Consider the following 16299-nt stretch of genomic DNA (forward strand, 5'->3'; position numbering starts at 1 on the left):
TCCAAAGACGTGCAGGGTAGGTGGATTGGCCATGCTAAATTGCCCTTTAGTGTCCAAAAAAGGTTAGATGGGGTTAGTGCAGACTCGATGGGCCAAATGGCCTCCTTCTGCATTCTATGTTCTCAAACTAGATATCCTTCCATACTTTTCCCATCTACATGCTTCCTATTGATAACATCATCCACAGCCATATAGTCAACTTTCATATGTTCGCAGTCTCAACGACATATTCGATCCTGAGTTGGACATGCAAACCCATATCCTCTTCATCCTAAGGACCATCTATTTCCACCTCAGTTATGATGCTTACCTCTGCCCTTGGCATCAGCACATCTGCTGCTGAAACTCTAATCCATGCATTTATATCCTCCAGACTTCACAGTTCCAAAGCACTGTTGGCTGGCTTTCAATTCTCCACTGTCTAAAAATTGCTGACTGTATGCTATCTTGTGTCAAGTTCTGCTCAGTCATCAACCTTACCCCTGCTGACTTACAGATCTGCGGACCCAGGTTGAAAACGTGCCACACATTCAATAAAAATCTGGAATTAAAAGTCTAATGATGACCATTGTTGTAAAAACCCATCTGGTTCACTAATGTTCTTAAAGAATTTCATAGCATCTCAAATTTAAAATTCTCACCCAATGAAACTCTTTCACGCCTTACACCTTCATAGATCAGTATGAGGAGCGGTTGAATAAACTTGGTTTGTTCTCACTGGAACGAAGGAGGTTGAGGGGCGACCTGATAGGGGTCTACAAAATTATGAGGGGCATAGACAGAGTGGATAGTCAGAGGCTTTTCCCCGGGGTAGAGGGGTCAATTACTAGGGGGCATAGGTTTAAGGTGAGAGGGGCAAGGTTTAGAGTAGATGTATGAAGCAAGTTTTTTACACAGAGGGTAGTGGGCGCCTGGAACACGCTACCGGAGGAGGTGGTGGAAGCAGGGACGATAGTAACATTTAAGGGGCATCTTGACAAATACATGAATAGATGGGAATAGAGGGATACGGACCCAGGAAGTGTAGAAGATTGTAGTTTAGTCGGGCAGCATGGTCGGCACGGGCTTGGAGGGCCGAAGGGCCTGTTCCTGTGCTGTACATTTCTTTGTTTGTTTGTTCTAAAGCCCACCACTTTGGTATACCATTGGCGACATGCCGTCAGCAACCGTCCTGGACCACACGCTCTGGAAATCTGAAAAACAGTAAAGGAAAAGACCAAATTATGCCACATCTGGCTTGTTGTAATAATCACCTCTGTACAGAAATCCAACTTCCTGGCGGAAACAAAAAGGAATAGGGAAAAAGCGTCAAGACAGAATCATAAAATCATACAATGGTCACAGTGCAGAATGAGGCTATTTCGCTCATCTTGTCGTCTCTTTGCAAGAGTAATTCACCTTGTCCCACTTCCCTGCCTTTTCCATGTAGCCCTGCAAATTTTTCCTCTTGAGATATGTTGCAATTCTCTTTTAAAAGTCAAGACTGAATCTGCTTCAACCTCGGGCAGTGCATTCCAGATTCTAACCTCTTGATGCATAAAAAAAGCTTTTCCTCTGACGGGTGCCTGATCCAGAGGATGAAGCCACATCAGTGCAGAAAGGCAATTAGAGAGACTTGTATAATGTTGCTTGTGGCTTGAACCCAAGGTGCATTTGATTGAGGAGACCAATGGTTATGTTTTGAAGGTACAAATATGAGAGCTGCAAAAATATACATACCTTGGAAATGTTGAGACATGTATTTCAATAAATCAGTGTTTTCATTCTCTCCCAAGTTTTAGGGTTGAATTTTAATAGCAAAAATTGAACGAGTAGGAATCCGAATGGAAACTATTATTTTTTTTAACTGAAATCGGACTGTTAAGCCCTCACTTTTGGGTTTAATAGAGGCAGGATAAGGGGCAGACACACATCCCACTCCCAGTAGACGGGTCAGCAGTTTCGCTATTTTAATGAGTCTAGAAGCCTCTGATTTAAAAACAGAAAAGCTGGAAATATTCAGCAGGTCAGACAGCACCCACAAACCGAATAACTGAGTCAAAGACAGAGCCTTGTCGAGACGATGGGGATGCCTTGACAGGCCAGCGATGGGTCCCATCCTGAGAACAAGGACCCCTGGGACGCAAGTCAAACCAACCGCTAACTGTTTCCTTTGGGGCGGCATAGTGGTTGGCACTGCTGCCTCACAACGCCAGGGACCCGGCCTCAATTCCAACCTTTGGTGACTGTGCGGTGTCTGCACGTTCTCCCCATCTCTGCGTGGGTTTCCTCCGGGTGATCCCGTTTCCTCCCACAGTCCAAAGATGTGCAGGTTAGGTGGATTGGCCATGCTAAATTGCCCTTTAATGTCAAGGGATGTGTGAATTAGGTGGGGTCCCGGGGTTGCAGGGATAGGGTGGAATCCTTTAAGGGTGCTCTTTCAAAGGGTCGGTGCAGACTTGATGGGCTGAATGGCCTGTACTGTAGGCACTCCATGATAACTTCTATGAAGACTGGCAGCTGTATTGAAATGCAGTACCACTGGGGAGGCAGTGGCTGTTGCCAGTATGACACCCACCAAGGCCTAAGATGGTTGCTGGATTTCAGACAGAGGTAATTGATCGCAGGATGAGGGTTGTGGGGAGGGAAGTTACCAGCAAAGGTGAGGGGTGGCTCTCAGTAGGCATCCCTCTTCCCAATGCCAGGGCCCTTAATCAGGCAATGAGTGTCTTTGTACTCTGCCTATTGTAAACAGCCAGAGGAACATGTCGTTTGATTCGATTGGCCAATCATTGGGATGTACAGCCTATGTACCTGAAATTGTACTGGCACTGAAATTCATACATGCCATTACTCAATTGTGTGGTAGGCAGAATGTAGTTTGTGGACTGACAGCGGCATCTTATTAGTGGAAAGTACCACGAGTGTCATCACTCCATAGAAGCTGCATGAAACGACTTGTTCAACATGTTCAAATTTCGGAGCTACTTTGCCTTTCCAGCGTAATCCGAGGTAGACCAGGCACTTTTCTCTTATGGCAACGTCTCGTCCAATCAGAGTCAATTTACCAACCAATCTGTACCCCATTTTTCCTGTGGTATAAATTGTTGTAATCGTTCGAAATTAGGAATTCTTGCATTTATCCAGATCAGCGCAAGCTGAAAAGCTTCGGCAACATGTCTCTATTTTCAGCAAATTCAGGTTCTGTACCTTCAAGCAACCCTCTGAAATGTCTATCCTGCTCCAATTCTGGATCCTTGAGCTCTTAGTTACTCCAGTATTGGTGGTCATTCCTTCAGTTGCCTCAGCCCTCTACCTTTCCACCTCTCTAATTCATGTTCCACCTTAAGCCACTTAAAATGTATCTTTTTGACCAAGCTTTTGAACATCTGCTCTAATATCTCCTTACTTGGCTCGGCATCATAGACTGCTACTAGACTTGGTTCCCCCCAAGGCATGCCACGTGCAGGTGATGGGTGTGAGCGCACACTCAGCAGACAGAAAGGAGTCAGACTATGACACCAGAGCTCAGCACACAGTGGGTTATCGTCACCCTCCTGCCTTGTATATTGACTTGCTGACAGTGCCGACACAGGCCCATCACCCTGGAATGATTTAACACAGACCCTGAGAGGGTTCAACAGGGCAATTGGGGAGGGGGGGGAAAGGGGTGGGTAATGGATGGGTGGGTGGGGGGAATGGCCGGGGGGAGGGGGGAGAGATGATGGACGAAACCACGTCCTATGAGAAGCGGGCACAATGAGGGCCTCCTTGGCCTTAAGGACATGCCAGACCCTCGCTGCCACCGCCTGTTCTCTACTCTTCGACTGGCCCTGCGGTTCCTCCCCGAGCTCGTCCTCCTGGTCCTCCATCTTCCTCCTCGTAGGTGGCTACATGTTCCTCTTCCTCCAGCTCCAACACGTCGCCCCGGTGCTGTGCCAGGTTGGGGAGGACATAGCAGACCACCGCAAAGGGGGAGACCCTCCAGGGGGGTTTACTGCAGTGCACGACCAGAGCTGTCCAGGCATCGGAACTGCTGTTTAAACAGTCTGATGCAACGCTCAATGACAGCTCGGATGGCCACATGGTCCTCATTTTATCAGGTCTCCATGTCGGTCTCTGGCCTCGGTACTGATGTCATCAGCCAAGACCTCATCAGGTACCCCTTATCCCCCAAGAGCCAACCGGTCACCTGGGGTGTCCGTCAAAGTTGCCGGGGATCTCTGACTGCCCCAGGATGTAGCTGTCATGCACACTCCCTGGGAAGTGTGCACACTGGGGCATGATCTTTAGGTGGTGGTTGCACATCATTTGGGTGTTCAGGGAGTGGAACCCTTTCCTGTTGATGAAGGACGCTCCCGGACTACCAGGTATGCAAGGCAACATGTGTGCTATCTATTATCCCCTGGACTTGGGGCATCCCGGTGATCGTGAAGAATCCTGCTGCTCGGGCATTTTGATGGGCTTGGTCCAGGTCCAGGTCAAAGTTTATGTAGTTGGCTGCACAGGGAAACAGGGTAGCCGTGACTGACGTGTTGGGTGTTCTGGATCACGTACAGGTCACCAACACTTGAAGTAGTGCAACACTATTTTATTAAAAGGTTAACTATTTGAACATAATTGAACTGTGGGTAAATACGATGCCAGCTTTAACTAAAGAGCTTTGCCTTGACCTAACCAGTTGAGGCACTCAGCACATGGTGAATATCTGTGTTGCAGGCTGTGAGCTCTGTGCTCCTAGCTAGCTGCTACTCGAATGAGCGGCAACAGCTGAGGAGCGGGCTGGACTGCATCAGAGTGAGGAGGATGCAGAGTAACTGGAATCTCTGCATAGTCCAGGTCAGGGACAACAGGAGGGCGTGGCACTGGCGGAGGATCACGTAGCGAGCGTGGAACGAGACGAAGGGCATGCCGATTACGGCGCAGAATGGAACCATCCGGTAGACGAACCAGGAACGAGCGAGGAGTCACCTGCCGAAGAACCACAGTGGTTGTAGACCAGCCACCACCCGGAAGATAGATACGGCCATTGTCATCTGGAGCCAGAGCAGGAAGATCAGCTGCACGGGAGTCATGAGCCGCCTTGTGCTGTTCACGAGACAGTTGCATTCGTTGAAGGACCGGAACGTGGTCGAGGTCTGGGACGTGAATGGACAGCACCGTCGTCCTCAGGGTGTGACCCATGAGCAGCTGGGCTGGCGACAGGCCAGTGGACAGTGGGGCCGAGCGATAGGCCAGCAGGGCGAGGTAGAAGTCGGATCCTGCATTGGCAGCCTTGCAGAGGAGCCGTTTGACTATGTGGACGCCCTTCTCCACTTTGCCGTTGGATTGGGGGTACAGGGGACTGGATGTCACATGCACAAAGTTGTACCTCCTGGCAAAGTTGGACCATTCCTGGCTTGCGAAGCAGGGGCCATTATTCGACATCACAGTGAGTGGGATGCCGTGACGAGCAAAGGTGTCCTTACAGGCACGGATGACTGCAGACGATGTGATATCGTGCAAACGTATCACATCCGGGTAGTTTGAAAAATAGTCTACAATCAGCATGTAGTCCCTGCCCAGCGCGTGGAACAGGTCGATGCCGACCTTGGACCAAGGGGATGTGACCAACTCATGGGGCTGTAGAGTCTCACTTTGTTGGGCCGGCTGGAACCGCTGACAGGTGGGGCAGTTGAGCACTGTGTTGGCAATGTCGTCATTGATGCCGGGCCAGTAGACTGCCTCTCGGTCCCGTCGGCGGCAACTCTCCATGGTGGCCCTCGTGTAGCTGTTCCAAGATGAGCTGGTGCATGCTGTGCGGGATAACAATGCAGTCCAGCTTCAGGAGGACACCATCGACTACCGCCAGATCATCTCTGATGTTGTAGAACTGCGGGCATTGGCCCTTGAGCCACCCGTCTGTTAGGTGGCGCATGACACGCTATAGCAGGGGGTCAGCCGCAGTCTCGCGCCAAATTTGGATGAGGCGTTCATCCGTGGCCGGTAGATTGGAGGCTACGAAGGCCACATGGGCGTCAACCTGACAGACGAATCCCGCTGGGTCACATGGGGTGTTGACTGCCCTGGACAGAGCGTCGGCTATGATCAGGTCTTTGCCCGGGGTGTATACGAGCTGGAAGTTGTTTCGCCGGAGTTTGAGCAGAATGCGCTGGAGGCGAGGCCTCGTGTCGTTCAAGTCTTTTTGTATTATATTGACCAGCGGGCGATGGTCGGTCTCGACGGTGAATTGGGGAAGGCCGTACACATAATCATGAAATTTGCCGACACCGGTCAACAGGCCCAGGCACTCTTTTTCTATCTGCGCGTAGCGCTGTTCCATGGGGGGGGGTCATGGCGCGTGACGGATATGCAACGGGGGCCTATGATGAGGCCTGATCTCGTTGCAGGAGCACTGCCCCAATGGCAGATTGGCTGGCATCGGTCGAAATTTTTGTCTCTTTCGCTCGATCAAAAAAGTCCAATACCCGGGCTGTGGTAAGTTTGGTTTTAAGTTCTGTCCATTCGCTCCCGTGGGCAGGAAGCCATTGGAAGTCTGTCGTCTTCCTGACCAGGTTCCTGAGAGCTGTGGTATGAGAGGCGAGGTTAGGGACGAACTTCCCTAGGAAGTTGACCATGCCCAGAAATGGGAGGACCGCCTTCTTGTCCTCTGGCTTTTTCATGGCTGTGATGGCAGCCACCTTGTCCGCATCCGGCCGCACACCCAACTGGGAGATGTGGTCCCCTAGGAGCTTGAGTTCCGTCTGGCCGAAGGAGCATTTGGCTCTGTTGAGGCATAGGCCCTGCTCCCGTATGTGTTTGAACACGCGCTGGAGGTGACTGATATGCTCCTGCGGGGTGGTGGACCAAATGATTATGTCGTCAACATAGACGCGAACACCTTCAATGCCTTCCATCATTTGTTCCATGATCCTGTGGAATACTTCTAACGCCGATATGATCCCAAACGGCATCCTGTTGTAACAATATCTGCCAAAAGGGGTGTTAAAGGTACAGAATTTCCTGCTGGATCTGTCTAGTTGAATCTGCCGGAATCCTTTTGAGGCGTCAAGTTTGGTGAAGAGCTTGGCGCGAGCCATCTTGCATGTGATCTCTTCGCGCTTGGGGATTGGGTAATGCTCCCTCATTATGTTGCGATTCAGATCCTTTGGATCAATACAGATTCTGAGCTCGCCGGAAGGCTTCTTTACGCACACCATGGAACTGACCCAGTCGGTTGGTTCCGTAACTCTGGAGATCACTCCTTGGTCTTGGAGGTCCTGCAGCTGCTGCTTGAGGCAGTCCTTGAGGGGTGCTGGGACTCTGCGAGGTGCATGCACCACAGGCGTGGCGTTCTGTTTGAGTATGATGTTGTAAGTATATGAGAGCATGCCCATGCCTTCGAAGACTTCGCGGTGCTGGTCGATGATGGCGTTGGGTTGCGCCCTGAAGTCAGCATCCTGGAAGGCAGACGTGTCATCAGGAGAGAGAGAGTGAACTCTTTGAACGAGGTTTAGCAATTTGCACGCCTGTGCGCCAAGCAGAGAGTCCTTCGAGGAGCCCACGATCTCGAAAGGAAGGACGTCAGCACGTTCGCTGCGCCACCGCGCATGCGCGGTGCGGTCGTGCGTGGTGCGCGCCTGAGCATTACATTCCTCCATGTCGCTGTCCCCTCGTTTGCTGCGTACAAGTGCGGGAGTCCGCGCAAAGCGCGCGAAATGGCCGCCCTCATCCAGGCTGAGGCCCTGGAGGTGTTCAATCACTTGGACCCGTTCCGCCTCGTGGGGACCTTGCCGCGCCGTTTCAGCCGCTTGTATATGGGAGTACCGACTGGTGGCATTTTCATGTAGGACACAGGTCTCGATGGCGGTCACTAGGGTGAGTTGCTTTACTTTGAGGAACTGCTGACGTAGGGGTTGCGACTGAACACCGAAAATGATCTGGTCGCGTATCATGGAGTCGGAGGTGGGCCCATGGCTGCAAGATTGCGCAAGGATGCGGAGGTGCGTTAGAAAGGATTGGAAAGGTTTATCCTTACCCTGCAAACGCTGCTGGAACACGTAGCGTTCAAAACTTTCATTCACCTCTACGCTGCAGTGAGTGTAAAATTTGTGGAGAACCGTCTTGAACTTCGTCTTGTCTTCGTCATCTGCAAAGGTGAGAGAGTTGAAAATATGGATGGCATGGTCCCCGGCCGTGGAGAGGAGAAGAGCAATCTTTCTGGTGTCCGAGGCGCCCTCCCTGTCCGTGGATTCGAGGTAGAGCTGGAAGCGTTGTTTGAAAATCTTCCAGTTGGCCCCGAGGTTGCCGGCGATGCGGAGCGGCGGCGGCGGGCTGATGTTGTCCATGTTCCAGGATGACGGAATGCTGGCGGAAGGCAGATCACTTGCAGGTAGGTCTAAGAAGTGCAAGTATGCAACCACACCTGGTCTGATGATGTGTTGGGTGTTGCGGATCACATACAGGTCACCAACACTTGAAGTAGTGCAACACTATTTTATTAAAAGGTTATCTATTTAAACATACTTGAACTGTGGGTAAATACGATACCAGCTTTAACTGAAGACCTTTGCCTTGTTCTAACCAGTTGATGCACTCAGCACATGGTGAATATCTGTGTTGCAGGCTGTGAGCTCTGCTCCTAGCTAGCTGCTACTCGAATGAGCGGCAACTCTGATGCCCCCTGTCTTTATCGGGGGCTCTCACTGGTGATTGGCTGCGGTGTTATGCATGTTGATTGGTCCCACTGTGTGTACATCAGTGTGTGTCTGTACCATGATATACCGGTGTCTATTATGACAGTGACTTCACTTGTTCGTTGGAAATGCCACACATGTCCCCACCCTGGAATGATATTGAGATGTAAATGCGTGGCACGATGGCACAGTGGTTAGTACTGCTGCCTCACGTTGCTAGGGACCCAGTTTAGATTCCGAACTTGTGTGACTTGTGGACTTTGCATGTTCTCCCAGTGTCTGCATGAGCTTCCTTTGGGTGCTCCGGTTTCCTCCCACAGTCCAAAGATGTGTAGGTTAGGTGGATTGGTCATGCTAAAATTGACCCTTAGTATCCAAAGGCTAGGTGGGGTTATGGGGATAGGGCAGGGACGGGGCTGAGATAAGGTGCTCCTTCAGAGGGTAGGTGCAGGCTCGATAGGTCAAAAAGCCTCCTTCTGTACTATAGGAATTCTATGATTCTAAGTTCAGGGCTGTGGTGATCTTGACGGCCACCGGACAGCGGGTATCCTACCCTCCACATGGTGCCAAGTCCGCAAGGACATGGCAAAGGTATTGCACCAACTCCTTGTTGAGGCAGAGCCTCCTGAGGCACATGCTGTTCGTCATCTGTTTGTAGGACCAGCAACGCCTGTACGCCTTGAGCCATTGCCTGCCTCCCCGCTGGATCACTCCCTTGTCTGATGGGCGGCGGGGCCTGCACATGGGCTTCTGCCTCGAATCTCTGTCGACGCTGCTGTCGCTGCCTTCGCCAGTGCCTGACTGCCTGGTCTGCCAATGCCACTGTGAGGGCAGCTTCCATGGGGTCCAAGATATCATCAAAATGTAATATCTGTAAGGAATTGGAGAGGGTGTGAGACTGACGTTCAGTTATTCCTTCCACCCCTGTACCCTCGGAGACCCCATGCGTCCCCCACCCTCACAACCCCTGCCATTCCTCAGGGTGCCATCCAACATGCCCTGCACACACACACCCTACCGCAGCAGTGGCCCCTGGGCTCTGGACTCCAGATACTGTACGCCTAACACCTGCTGGAAATGTTACCTGGACCGGGTGCTGGTTTCCACCCCCCCCCCCCCCCCCCACTCCCCCTCCCCCACTCCCCCTCTGTCCACACACACATCCTCAATTCCGTGGATGTCCCCACTGCTAAGGCACAGCTCTTGGGTGTTCAAATATTGGCTGCTGCCTCCATGGTGTTGATGTCTCCAGCGTTCAGGGCAAGTGTCCAGGCCCCACAGCCTGGTTGGATGCTAGGCAGTAACAACCGCCTGTGTACCCACGGGAATCCACTTGGGAGCCGTGAGGTGCTCACACTCCTAGAACTGTCAATTCCCCATTCGCAACAGCCTTCAGCTGTGTGGCCAGTGGCCGCCACAGTCAGCGAGGGTTAAAGTGACCTTCACCATATTACCATGGATGGGACTCTGTCACGCGGCTGATCAGTGGAAGAGACAGGCAGCAGCTGGAGCTGCCCCATTATGGGTATACACAATCCAGGAGGTGGCAGGGCAGGCCCGCAGGCGCTGAGCCTCGCCAACACCTCTCCCCGCCCTCCTGCCCGGAGCCCCACAAACCTCCAAACACTGGGGCAGCGGCCCCTATGTGTCCAGACTGACTGCCTGATTTTGAAGATGGCTACTCACCTCTTCTGATCTTCGCAGCAGCCATTGCACTAGCTTCACATTTTTAAATAGGTGCGGTAAAGGACATGCGCAAGACCACTCGCTGGAGAGGCGGTTAGATCACGGGAGGCCATTTAATAGGGGGTCCTTCCCGTTAATGGGATGGAGATTGGTCTTAACTGGTGATTATTGGTTTCTTACCATGTGGATCGCGCCAATGGGAATGGACCAGTTAGATCAGAAACCGATCAGCGCCTGGCACCATTCCCGATTTCGGCCTCTCCTGCCATCGAACCAGCCTGCTCGTATTCGCGCCCAGCGTGATGTGGCCAGTAGATTGCGTCATTAGAATGTTTTCCATCACTGGGGAGCAGAACTCACTGGCCCACAAACACATGGATATTAACCCACCCACTCCCCCAAGTAGGACACCCGGCTATGGGGTCGCTGAGGGACACCTCTTTTGAGGCCTTCTCATGTTCCTATTCAGGTTCCCCCATTCCAGGGCCCAACCATTCACCCCCTTCCGCACCTTCATACCCCCCTCAATCCTCCTTTCCTGGGCATGGCCCCTCTCAGGTCCTGACCCTTGGCAATGCCACCCGGGCACACTGGCACCGTGGAATTGTTCCTGTCATCCTGGCAGTGCCACCCAGGCATATTGGCAGTGCCAGGGTGGCAGTGCCCAGGGGCCAGAGGGAGAGTCAGGATGCCACCCTGTCCCTGACCACCCAGGGATCTCCAATGGCCTGGGAGACCCCCAGGTGCTGTAATGCTTGGTCCATGTTTGTGTGGACCAGTACTAATCAGCACCCGCATGACCACTCGCTGGGGAGCCAGTTAGATCATGGGAGACTGTTCGATTTGGAGTTCTTCCCGTTAATGATATGGAGATTGGCCTTAATTGGTGATGATTGGTTACTTGTCACGTGCCGGTGGGATCCTGATCTCGCCAACGGGAGCGGGCCGGTTAGACCGGTAACCAATCGGCGTCCACGCTGTTCTCGATTTCGGCCTCTCCCGTGATATAACCGACTTATTTTGCCTTTGGATTTCGGCGGCAGCGGTGCGCAGGGGCCTTCTTGGAGGTGAGTGGTGTATTTAAAAACCCTTACCTTTACAGGAGCAGCCCTTTGGATTTCGGCGGCAGCGGTGCGCAGGGGCCTTCTGGGAGGTGAGTAGTGAGTTTAAAAGCTCTTACCTTTACAGGAGCAGCCCTTTGGATTTCGGCGGCAGCGGTGCGCAGGGGCCTTCTTGGAGGTGAGTAGTGTATTTAAAAACCTTACCTTTACAGGAGCAGCCCTTTGGATTTCGGCGGCAGCGGTGCGCAGGGGCCTTCTTGGAGGTGAGTAGTGTATTTAAAAACCTTACCTTTACAGGAGCAGCCCTTTGGATTTCGGCGGCAGCGGTGCGCAGGGGCCTTCTTGGAGGTGAGTAGTGTATTTAAAAACCTTACCTTTACAGGAGCAGCCCTTTGGATTTCGGCGGCAGCGGTGCGCAGGGGCCTTCTGGGAGGTGAGTAGTGAGTTTAAAAGCTCTTACCTTTACAGGAGCAGCCCTTTGGATTTCGGCGGCAGCGGTGCGCAGGGGCCTTCTTGGAGGTGAGTAGTGTATTTAAAAACCTTACCTTTACAGGAGCAGCCCTTTGGATTTCGGCGGCAGCGGTGCGCAGGGGCCTTCTGGGAGGTGAGTAGTGAATTTAAAAAGCCTTGCCTGGTCCCGTGTCTGTTCTTCTTTTCTGTTTTATTTGTTTTTATATAAGGCAGGAACCGGAAGTTCGACCTCTGGCAAGTCCCCCCCCCCCCCCCCCCCCCCCCCACCACCACCAATAAATTCTGGTGGAGAGGAAACCCGAGACACTACACGTGTAGTGTCTCCCACCCGCCCTCCTCCTCTAACCTAATAATAAGACCCATTGGTGTAAGGTAAGTGCCATATTATATTATTATATTATTAGCATTGTGCAGGTCAAGGATCGGAGGTGGAGGAGCAGTCTCTGTCAGCGAGAGAACCTGAGAACATCTCAGACACTCAGAAGGTAAGAAGGTAAGTAAGTGATTTTTACTTTTATACCTTTTTTCAAATTGTGTGTGTCGGGGGAAACTGAAGTGACATCACAGAAAAGCTGTGACCTGAGTGGCTGGTTGGGATTCTAACCTAAATTTAAAAAAAAAAAAAAAAATTTGAGTATTTGGGAACTAATTAAACATAATAACTTAATTATAATTTAGAGGATATCTAAGCCAGAGATCGGAGAATATTATAGTTAGCTATCGCATTTCTATTAGAAATCTAGTGCTAGGAAACAGACAGTTGACAGTAACTTTGCAATTTAAAAAAAAAGTATTTTAAAAAAAAAGACAAATTTTAATTTTAATTAATTGACGCAATGTCAGTTAGAGGGGTGCTGTGCTCTGACTGTGAGATGTGGCAGGTCCGGGAGGCTTCCAGCGTCCCGGATGGCTTCATCTGCAGAAAGTGCACCCAACTGCAGCTCCTCACAGACCGCATGGTTCGGTTGGAGCAGCAATTGGATGCACTTAGGAGCATGCAGGTGGCGGAAAGCGTCATAGGTCGCAGTTATGTAAATGTGGTCACACCCAAGGTGCAGGCAGAGAAATGGGTGACCACCAGAAAGGGCAGGCAGTCAGTGCAGGAATCCCCTGTGGTTGTCCCCCTCTCTTGTACAGATATACCCCTTTGGATACTGTCGGGGGGGATAGCCTATCAGGGGAAAACAGCAGCAGCCAGAGCAGTGGCACCACGGCTGGCTCTGATGTTCAGAAGGGAGGGTCAAAGCGCAGAAGAGTAATAGTAATAGGGGACTCTATAGTCAGGGGCACAGATAGGCGCTTCTGTGGACGTGAAAGAGACTCCAGGATGGTATGTTGCCTCCCTGGTGCCAGGGTCCAGGATGTCTCCGAACGGGTAGAGGGAATCCTGAAGGGGGAGGGCAAACAGGCAGAGGTCGTTGTACATATTGGTACTAACGACATAGGCAGGAAGGGGCATGAGGTCCTGCAGCAGGAGTTCAGGGAGCTAGGCAGAAAGTTAAAAGACAGGACCTCGAGGGTTGTAATCTCGGGATTACTCCCTGTGCCACGTGCCAGTGAGGCTAGAAATAGGAAGATAGAGCAGACAAACACGTGGCTAAACAGCTGGTGTAGGAGGGAGGGTTTCCGTTATCTGGACCACTGGGAGCTCTTCCGGGGCAGGTGTGACCTGTATAAGATGGACGGGTTGCATCTAAACGGGAGAGGCATAAATATCCTGGCCGCTAGGTTTGCTAGTGTCACACGGGAGGGTTTAAACTAGTATGGCAGGGGGGTGGGCACGGGAGCAATAGGTCAGAAGGTGAGAGCATTGAGGGAGAACTAGGGAATAAGGACAGTGTGGCTCTGAGGCAGAGCAGACGGGGAGAAGTTGCTGAACACAGTGGGTCTGGTGGCCTGAAGTGCATATGTTTTAATGCAAGGAGCATTACGGGTAAGGCAGATGAACTTAGAGCTTGGATTACTACTTGGAACTATGATGTTGTTGCCATTACAGAGACCTGGTTGAGGGAAGGGCAGGATTGGCAGCTAAACGTTCCAGGATTTAGATGTTTCAGGCGGGATAGAGGGGGATGTAAAAGGGGAGGCGGAGTTGCGCTACTTGTTCGGGAGAATATCACAGCTATACTGCGAGAGGACACCTCAGAGGGCAGTGAGGCTATATGGGTAGAGATCAGGAATAAGAAGGGTGCAGTCACAATGTTGGGGGTATACTACAGGCCTCCCAACAGCCAGCGGGAGATAGAGGAGCAGATAGGTAGACAGATTTTGGAAAAGAGTAAAAACAACAGGGTTGTGGTGATGGGAGACTTCAACTTCCCCAATATTGACTGGGACTCACTTAGTGCCAGGGGCTTAGACGGGGCGGAGTTTGTAAGGAGCATCCAGGAGGGCTTCTTAAAACAATATGTAAACAGTCCAACTAGGGAAGGGGCGGTACTGGACCTGGTATTGGGGAATGAGCCCGGCCAGGTGGTAGAAGTTTCAGTAGGGGAGCATTTCGGTAACAGTGACCACAATTCAGTAAGTTTTAAAGTACTGGTGGACAAGGATAAGAGTGGTCCGAGGATGAATGTGCTAAATTGGGGGAAGGCTAATTATAACAATATTAGGCGGGAACTGAAGAACATAGATTGGGGGCGGATGTTTGAGGGCAAATCAACATCTGACATGTGGGAGGCTTTCAAGTGTCAGTTGAAAGGAATACAGGACAGGCATGTTCCTGTGAGGAAGAAAGATAAATACGGCAATTTCCGGGAACCTTGGATGACGAGTGATATTGTAGGCCTCGTCAAAAAGAAAAAGGAGGCATTTGTCAGGGCTAAAAGGCTGGGAACAGACGAAGCCTGTGTGGCATATAAGGAAAGTAGGAAGGAACTTAAGCAAGGAGTCAGGAGGGCTAGAAGGGGTCATGAAAAGTCATTGGCAAATAGGGTTAAGGAAAATCCCAAGGCTTTTTACACGTACATAAAAAGCAAGAGGGTAGCCAGGGAAAGGGTTGGCCCACTGAAGGATAGGCAAGGGAATCTATGTGTGGAGCCAGAGGAAATGGGCGAGGTACTAAATGAATACTTTGCATCAGTATTCACCAAAGAGAAGGAATTGGTAGATGTTGAGTCTGGAGAAGGGGGTGTAGATAGCCTGGGTCACATTGTGATCCAAAAAGACGAGGTGTTGGGTGTCTTAAAAAATATTAAGGTAGATAAGTCCCCAGGGCCGGATGGGATCTACCCCAGAATACTGAAGGAGGCTGGAGAGGAAATTGCTGAGGCCTTGACAGAAATCTTTGGGTCCTCGCTGTCTTCAGGGGATGTCCCGGAGGACTGGAGAATAGCCAATGTTGTTCCTCTGTTTAAGAAGGGTAGCAAGGATAATCCCGGGATCTACAGGCCGGTGAGCCTTACTTCAGTGGTAGGGAAATTACTGGAGAGAATTCTTCGAGACAGGATCTACTCCCATTTGGAAGCAAATGGACGTATTAGTGAGAGGCAGCACGGTTTTGTGAAGGGGAGGTCGTGTCTCACTAACTTGATAGAGTTTTTCGAGGAGGTCACTAAGATGATTGATGCAGGTAGGGCAGTAGATGTTGTCTATATGGACTTCAGTAAGGCCTTTGACAAGGTCCCTCATGGTAGACTAGTACAAAAGGTGAAGTCACACGGGATCAGGGGTGAACTGGCAAGGTGGATACTGAACTGGCTAGGCCATAGAAGGCAGAGGGTAGCAATGGAGGGATGCTTTTCTAATTGGAGGGCTGTGACCAGTGGTGTTCCACAGGGATCAGTGCTGGGACCTTTGCTCTTTGTAGTATATATAAATGATTTGGAGGAAAATGTAACTGGTCTGATTAGTAAGTTTGCAGACGACACAAAGGTTGGTGGAATTGCGGATAGCGATGAGGACTGTCTGAGGATACAGCAGGATTTAGATTGTCTGGAGACTTGGGCGGAGAGATGGCAGATGGAGTTTAATCCGGACAAATGTGAGGTAATGCATTTTGGAAGGGCTAATGCAGGTAGGGAATATACAGTGAATGGTAGAACCCTCAAGAGTATTGAAAGTCAAAGAGATCTAGGAGTACAGGTCCACAGGTCATTGAAAGGGGCAACACAGGTGGAGAAGGTAGTCAAGAAGGCATACGGCATGCTTGCCTTCATTGGCCGGGGCATTGAGTATAAGAATTGGCAAGTCATGTTGCAGCTGTATAGAACCTTAGTTAGGCCACACTTGGAGTATAGTGTTCAATTCTGGTCGCCACACTACCAGAAGGATGTGGAGGCTTTAGAGAGGGTGCAGAAGAGATTTACCAGAATGTTGCCTGGTATGGAGGGCATAAGCTATGAGGAGCGATTGAATAAACTCGGTTTGTTCTCACTGGAACGAAGGAGGTTGAGGGGCGACCTGATAGAGGTATACAAAATTATGAG

The sequence above is a fragment of the Scyliorhinus torazame genome, chromosome 11 (genome assembly GCF_047496885.1).
Source record: "Scyliorhinus torazame isolate Kashiwa2021f chromosome 11, sScyTor2.1, whole genome shotgun sequence".
Classification (NCBI taxonomy): Eukaryota; Metazoa; Chordata; class Chondrichthyes; order Carcharhiniformes; family Scyliorhinidae; genus Scyliorhinus; species Scyliorhinus torazame.